This window comes from Chaetura pelagica, unplaced genomic scaffold (genome assembly GCF_000747805.2).
Source record: "Chaetura pelagica isolate M959 unplaced genomic scaffold, ChaPel_1.0 scaffold69, whole genome shotgun sequence".
Lineage (NCBI taxonomy): Eukaryota > Metazoa > Chordata > Aves > Apodiformes > Apodidae > Chaetura > Chaetura pelagica.
In genome coordinates, this window is record NW_009970724.1 from 12,897,420 (window position 1) to 12,905,947 (window position 8,528).

Genomic DNA, 8,528 nt, shown 5'->3' on the forward strand with positions numbered 1-8,528 from the left:
AGGGAAAGAAAACAAACACGCTGAGTATCAAGTGTGTCAATTAGCAACTCAAGTGCCCCCTTTGGTCATAAATACATTACAAAATTCACTAATTATTTTTAAATCAGCACTTACACTATGCTGCGGTCTTCCACTGCTTCTAATTCAGCCACAAAAGTTCCTTTCAGACTCAAAAGCATTAACTAGATTCTGAGTAGACATATCCTGAACAGAAACTATTTTCTCCCTTTACATAAACACAGAGAAACTACAATGTGCTACCAGACACAAATAAGTCTAAATACAGACTTACTTTTCAGTTCTCTACAGACAGCATAGAACAAAACAAATAGAGTTACTTTAATAAAACTAATGAGAAAGATATTCCTCATGTATACATCAGGTATCTTCACCTGTTAAGGTAAGTGTAGTTTGAACAGGTGCACTGTTTTAACACAGTAAAGACATTATGAATAAATAGTCTATCTGGAACATAGAAGCAGATGAAATCTGCAATTGAGAAGTCATAATCTATCTAGTGGAGATTTAAGATCTTCAAAACACCTAAATTTCTGTATTTAATTCAAACAGGTATTTTCCTTGAAGTTATATACTTGCATGAGAGATCATTTGAGTCTGGTAAAGAATACCTTCAGCATGAGACAACAAAATACCAACTCAGCAGGGAGCCCTACTTCTTGTCTAGTTACATAGAACTAACCAGCCTGACAGAAAAAGCAAGCAGAGCACCTGATGGATCAGCTGTATAGCAAGGTTACATAGGTGAAAGCAGCAATACAACAAGAGAAGCTTGAAGAGCAAACAACTCCAATTGATGATTGTGGACAGTAATTGTGATAACAGTCAAAAAACTTGTTGCAAAGCATCACAAATGCAATTCCTGTACAAGCCAAAGCTCCCAGGAAGACATCTGTGACAATTGCCACATCAAGTGCAAGAGGTCACAGGATGTTCCAGGTGGGAGTTGTGGCCTCCACACTTCCCTCCACTCCCTGTAGCCCCTTCTGCATGTGCTCCCAGCTCACAAGGGGCAGCGGGTGCTCAGCTACATACTAGGCTACTCAAGGACAACACAGCATTTATGCCTGACTGCTTTTATGCCTAGTGAAATCTGAATAATTAGTCTAGCATGCTTAGTCAATATCACAAGCTTCTCTGGTTTTGCAACAATTATAACTTTCAAGTCAAAATTACAAAGTTATAAGGTTGAGAGCTAAAACATATGTGCTGCTTCCACCAGGATGCTAGCAGAATAAAACCCGAAGATGAGCTGGTTTGGGTGATCACAGCTTTAAAAACATGATGTCATATGCTAGGTGATTATTCGTTTTCCCCTCCCCCACCCCAGTTTTTTTATTATTACTCTTAAAAGCCATCAGGGGCTCTAGGTTTGTCCAATGCAGAATAGTGATTGACCCTGAACACCAATCTACTTTCTTACACAGAAATTGTCATAACCACTGACAATTTTATTTCTCACTGGAAAACTCAGCTGCCTTTTCAAAACTTACATGTTGAGTTTAGATTAATAAGTGCTTAAGTTTTCCAGTGCAAAGAAAGCTTACATCTGCATTTAGTTGTTTACCTCTAAAGAGTTAAGTGAGAGACAGGAGCTGTCATGGACCGAACTCTGAGTATTTTAGGGAGTTGCATTTAGCTTCTTATTGTAGCTACAAAGAACCATTTAACACATCAGCAGTTATGCAGCAACAAAATGCCTGTCACATTTCCAAAAAATGTATTCATATTTCTATGCAGTTATTTTGCAATAAAATATATTAAGAAAAAATCTTTGAACAGAACTCTTTATATGTTCGTTTTGGAAAAGTGATTTGATTACATTATGTGGAAAACTTTGATAAAGATTCCCAAATTTTATATTGCAATCAACTAAACAATTTTCCTAAATGAGAACAATTATTTTTATCACTGTGGTTATTGTATGAAGAAGTACAAATTAGTAAAAGTAACCTCCAAATTAAAAAAGAGCATACACCTAAAATCTAGCAAGCCTCCTTGCTGGCAATAAGAAAAAGGCAACATCAGTCTATAGTCTCTCATTACTAAGTACAGTCCTCAGGATATTTGGAAACCTACTATGTTGTTATGTTTCTTTTTCAAATAAAAACATCATACTTCAGCACACCACAAGGGAGTTCACTAAAGACAAAGAACAATTGGGCACCCAGTTCCTTTAGAGATGCACGGAGAGCTAGAACTCCCAGCTGGTCTCATCTCTGAAAGTCTCCTCCACAGGAAATTTTGTTCACTACAAGAACTGGTTTCCCTTCATTAAAAGACAACACAACTTAAAATCATTCTCTTGAAAAAGTTAATGGTGCCTTTTTCTTTTTTTTTTTTTTATTACATGGTTACATGAGACAACAGTCTAGAATTCTTAATATGCAGATCGATACAAATATTGCAGTATAAGCTATGAGTCAAAAAAGTTTACACTAGTGAAACTCAGAGCTTGTACCTGGCTCAACTCCAAATACACCATGAGAAGAGCCCACGAAGTACCCAGAAACAGATTGATAAAATCACCTTTTGGGGTTCAGGACCCTGAGAACAATTTTGAATCTTAACATCTGTAGATTATCAAGACATTTCTACAGCATCCTAATGTTTCACAGTGTAAGTAGTTACACTACTAAAAAACAATAACATTGTCATGGCTGCTGAAATGGTACAATTCTTGTAATAAACCACTGTGGTTTTATGCAACAGATTACAGTTTTAGCGGCCTGCTGAATTTAATCTTATAAGAGGCATTAACACAACATTTGTTAAAATTAAAAGCAAGTTTGCTAAAAACACTTCTAACACCTAAAAAAGCAGGTATGTTTTATATAATTGAGACTGTATTTGTCTGAATTTAAAGCAGAATAGAGCAGGCAAACCAAATTATACTAAGTTCCACAGAAAAACCCTGCTGCTTTCTACTGTAACATTTGCCATTTCACAAAAAGAAACATTTATTTGAGGCTTTTTCAACACAGTACATGGTTATGTGTGCTGGCAGAAATGTATAGAAATATTTCATAAAGGGTACTGAATACAAGTTATTAATTAGACACAAAAAGCACAGGCAGGGTTATAGCTGCCCACAGGGAAGAGGAATTTCTCTGACTAGGCCTCTAATGAAGTGAAAGATGAAATGCAAAAGAAAGAAGAAAAATCAATTTCATATGTCCTCTATTCATATAATCTTAGAGGTAGTCCTCAGAAAATATATTTTATCATTGAAGTACTTCAATGGAATAAAGGTCTGTTCTGAACAGGCCATAATATTCAGTATCTACATGCATCTTTTGTACTAAAAGCACTCCTAAGGGTGTTCAGAGACCAACATAAATAGCTCTGAAGACCAAATTCTGCCCTGAGACATTTATATGAAATTCCAACATAGCAACACCAGTCAGGCAAGAGAAAACTGAAAGGCAAAGAAATGACAAGTATTAAGGAAAGACAATTCTAATCCACTTCCAGCTTTCTTCTTCAAAAAATTACCAACAGTGGAAAAAAAGAGCTACTTGTATTTATTTCAACTTCCACCTCCTTTTTATTATGGTGATTTAGTCACAAGCAGGGAATAAAGTTTGGGTAGCTTGCAGTTTCCTTATATTTTTATCTGGATCAATAGACATTTATACCGCATTTCGGACAAACTAGGTAACATAGTAAAGCCTCAGCATCTGAGACAGTCTGGATAGATGCTAGGCTGTGAAGAGATATTAAAAACAAAATGGATCACAGTCATTCTGTGTCAGGGAAAGTGGGGGTGTGGGGTTTTTTTTCACTTTTGCTGACATTGTACACCCATCCCTTTACACTTTGCAGACTTTTTTGCATGCTGCATTCATGGCCCTGCACAGACTTTGGGAGGTTCCCAACAACTGCACAACTGAGGTCAGTTTCCCCTAGCCACCAACACATAGAACCTATGACAAGAGTAAGAGCATAGAAAAAGAAGGACTTCATTTAGCCATTTGCCTACTAAATCCACTTTGCCTCTTGTGGGAGAAATAAGATGTCAATCAGGGAAAGTCCAGAAATCTTCCCCTCCTACTCCTCCTCTAAATGGCACCACTTCATAAACTACAAATCTCTGCAGCTACTCGCCTTTGCCTAGTCTTTAAATAGCCCTACAGGCATAAACAAAAAATGGTGATGTTTTATGTAACAGCAAGCATTTTATGACAAAAATAGTTGAAGGACAGACATTCAAAAACAGTATATAAAAGGGAAGTATTAAGATGAGCAAACTCAGCTTCAACTCATGAATCTCAGAAGGTACAATCACTTTTTTTTTAATTTGTGAAATACTGATACTACATGCAAGGAAACATACACAGGCTTATGAAGATGAAAGATTTTCCTATTAGTCATTTATAGTCTTAGAAATACAGTTTTACACAAGAATAGAAGGCAGAATAATAGAATAGAAACAGATCATTGCCATAACGCTTATATGCTCTTCCTACACCTCAACACTTACTGCAAAACATGCTCCTGATCATTCCTGTCCATTTCTAGGATGCTGATGAGAACACATCAGCTGGGTATTCTCCTTTTTATTTCCACTCTGTTTCTGAGAATGTAAGTGAAGAGAAAAATAATGCAGTTATACCTTTTGAGCAAGAGTAGAAATGTGAAAATTGCCATTACGGATTTAACTAGAAGAATTGCTTTTCTACATTCTGTCACCAAGATTGATATCTGCAAGTTGTTTCAGTGAAAGAAAGTGCCAAAACACAAGAGCTTGTCTCTTCAAAGTTTCTCTGAAACAAGTTGGTTAATGACCTGAGAGTTGCAGCTTTTTCTCTTCTCACTTGTTTCTGTATTTGTTGCAACTGTGTTGACAGAAGTAACAAATTCCATACTAACACTGGTTGAATCCTGCTAACTCCAAATCTAAGAGAGATCCATAAGCTCCTTACTGTGACTGAACAGTATCATCACCTCTTCTAGCCACAAAGTGAATACACTGTGACCAAAACTGCACCTAGATCCTATATACATAAAAAAAACCAGGCTGCACGGTTTTTCAACACATGCTATCTTTGACAGACCACTCCCAAAAGCAGGGTTACCAAAACAGGAGTATGATATTATTTTTTTAAATATCTGTATGTTCATTAACACAGATGGCTAGGTGCTCAAAGCAGAAGCCTATTGTACTGACAGAATTGTACAGTCAGGGTTAACAATGCAACACAGAAATCATTCCTGGCTCCTCCAAAGATTTCAGCAGCCAAAACAGATTATATTAGTTCTGCTCTGCCAACAAGAGTAATTATCACTATATCCAGTAAAAAACAGCTGTAAGGATTGTAAGTGAATGAAGTGCAGACCCATGGATGAAGCCTTAATTTAGTGTCTATTAATGTATTTTCCTAAGTCAGCAAGAGGGAAAAGAGCAGTATCAGAGTCAATTATAGAATTTTTAACATTTTTGTTGCTCCTACATACATGGCTTTTCTTGTTAAGATCTTTAAATCCACACTCTAACTGAGGGTAGGCAATGCCAAGGGACTATAATGAATTTAAAGACCAAGTCAGTGGAAGAGGATGAGTGCTGTTATTATCAGTAAGCAAATGAAAGTTACAAGGCTATCTCCAGACTAAGTGTCACAACACCACAAGTGTTACTCTTTTTCTCATTATTGTATAAAACATATTAACTTGCAAATTGCATCTAAAAAAGAAACTAATGCATGCAGGAAGATCATGTCTCTTGCAACAAAGGAATTTGCTTTTAGGTTCTGCATTTGGTCTCCTGCTCTGTGAATTATCTCCATCATTCAAATGATCAATATTTTTAAAGCTTTAAACAGGAGCAAATAAGCCAAATATTAAATATTTTCTAACCTTTGCTCTCCAAAAGGCTGCCAAGTAGACACAATAATAAAGATAGAGGAGACAGCACACTAAGTTGGGTGCAAATTGGAGCACAGGAGGTTCAAGGTGAATATCCAAAAAAAATTTTTTACTGTGAGAGTGACAGAGCACTGCAACAGGCTGCCCAGGGAGGTTGTGGAGTCTCCTTCACTGGAGACATTCAAAACCCACCTGGATGCGTTCCTGTGTGATGTACTTTAGGTGACTCTGCTCTGGCAGGGGTGTTGGACTAGATGATCTTTCGAGGTCCCTTCCAACCCCTAGGATTCTATGATTCTATAATTCTAAGTTCTTGAAGAGGCAGACTCATTATAATGCAGGATTTCAGCAGCTTACAGCCTACACCTTGTATCTTTATAGTCACTTAAGAAAAGGTTTTCAGTAACAAAACAGGCAAGACTGGTACTATTATGTAACTGAAGAACTTTGCTAAGTAATGTGCTATGCAAAGAACAATAACAAACATTCTTTAATTCAGAGAACTAAGGAATAGCTAGGAAGATCTGTAGCTTTATTAGCTTAGTACATGTGGGCATTCTTTGAAGACCTACACAATGCATAGGATGCTGTATGAAATATAAAACATATTAAAATCCTTTGAACTACTACTAACACACAGTATGAGTATTAATAGCATGTTCTTTATTTTCTCAGTTAATGTTGTAATAAAATATTCATATAAAAGCCCTTCTTGAAATTCCTAACCGACTACTATTCAATTGTGTCTATTGCATTTTTGCTTGCCTGTGAGGTTTTGTTTATGTATATTTGCCCTTCTCTGTGCTTCAAACAAAATAGAAGTTGACACTTGAAAAAAAGCTGAGGAAGTGCAAAGGATGCTCAGCTTTATTAATACTGATATGGAATGAACAGAGGGCAGGTGAAAAAGAAACTCGGGACTTGTTATGCATTCCTGACTCTCTCCTTGGCTGTACTGATATTATAGCATTCGTTAAGCAAGAGAAGCCAAGAAGCTTTAAAATTCTCTGTGTCCCTTAAGTCAAGCACTCCTAAACAAGCCATGAAACTGGCAACTTATAGTCAACAGTCACTGAAACACATTCAGCAAAGAGCTTTCACATCCTGCCATATGTATCAGGAGTCACTGGGCTTCCTGAAGAAGTAAGAAACTTTCTCCTTCAACTACTGCAAGATGAAAAAGGAGAGAGCTTCAGGAAAGCACACGGTCACTAAACACATGGGAGATGTTATACCATAGGGCCCCGGCTACATGAATTAGCCAAGAGTAATTAGCAAGAGACACAAGTTGGAGCTCAGGACAACATACTGCAGCAAAGGGCAATTTTTTTACTAGCTCTGCTCCCCACTAGCAAGTCTATTCTGCAGTACCTTGTCAAAAAGAAACCGTCCTAAGGAGAACAAGAATAGGAGGAAGAGAGCAGCAGCAAAGAAATTAAAAGAGAACCATAAGAAAAGGAACAGAAAAGGCACACCCACAGTGAAACAGAAGTGTAAAAAGAAAATCAAAATAGACCAATTGAGAGAAAGATCCAGCTGGAGATACCACTTAAGTAAAATGGAATTTGACTCACTAATTATTAAATTGCGGGGAAACATGAAATAAAAGACAAGAAAATTGTGTTAAAATATTGAAGGTAAAATGCTTCAGGCAAAACCATTTATGGAACTGCCATTTAAAGTGAGACAGCAGTTACTGTGCTGCAAATGGTATTTACAATTGTGACATGGAAAACTGCTTCTGTGAGAGGCAGAAAAGTAAAGGACACTGATTTTGGCCCTAACATAGGATTTCTAAAAATTCACATTTCAGCTTAGTTGATCAAAATATTAGCAGTTGTATGAAACTGTTTTATAGACACAGAAACTTCAAACCCTACACCCACCTAATGTATTTAAACATACTGGGGGAGGGGAACCCTAAAGCCTACAGCCTAGCTGACACATTTAAACAGCGAAATAATGGAAGACCTCATACAAATTAGTACTCAATGTTTTCATCAGAGGAAAAAAAGAATCCTATCCATGCTCAAACAATAAAAAAACCTTACAGCTACAGTAGGAAATAAAGATCTTTACATCAGTGCTAAAGAAAACACCCAGCATATTGGTTTCATATCATTAGCTTTCCATGCTAAGATGCTGCTTCCACTGTATCCTAATATCTTTTATTCATTACTCTGCTCTGTTTTTACAAGTCTCTAATGCTAGTGTAATAACATGAGAAGACATCTTACTTCGCCTATACCTTGCAAGATAATTTTGGGGTATACAGAGCCCTATGAAGGTATGTCAAAAGACTTTTGTAGAGGCTAAAGGCACAGAATTCATCTAAAGGATCCACAGTTAACTTCAGTGCAATTACAGAAAAAAAATTCCTTTTGCTATTTCTACCTCACCTCAAGAAATAACCACTACTAAATTAATAATCTGAATCGAATCTTTGTGAATAAACTATGGCTGTAGTATCCTGGACACTACAAGGCCAGACCATAATCTCAACTGTCTAATTTCTTTACAATAACAGTGTGAATTTTTAAAGATATTTTTTTAATTTAGCACATGGCTGGCTTCTTCTCTTCTGAGCACTTTAAAAAGTCTCGAAACTGAATCCTGCATGGAAATTCAACACAACGGGGGGGGGG

General features: G+C 36.8%; 1 protein-coding gene across 1 annotated transcript in view; it reads right to left on the reverse strand.

Annotated features, from left to right (window-relative positions):
• VAV3 (vav 3 guanine nucleotide exchange factor) overlaps window positions 1-8,528 on the reverse strand; it is a 194,038-nt gene that overhangs the window by 123,558 nt on the left and 61,952 nt on the right. The window lies entirely within an intron of this gene.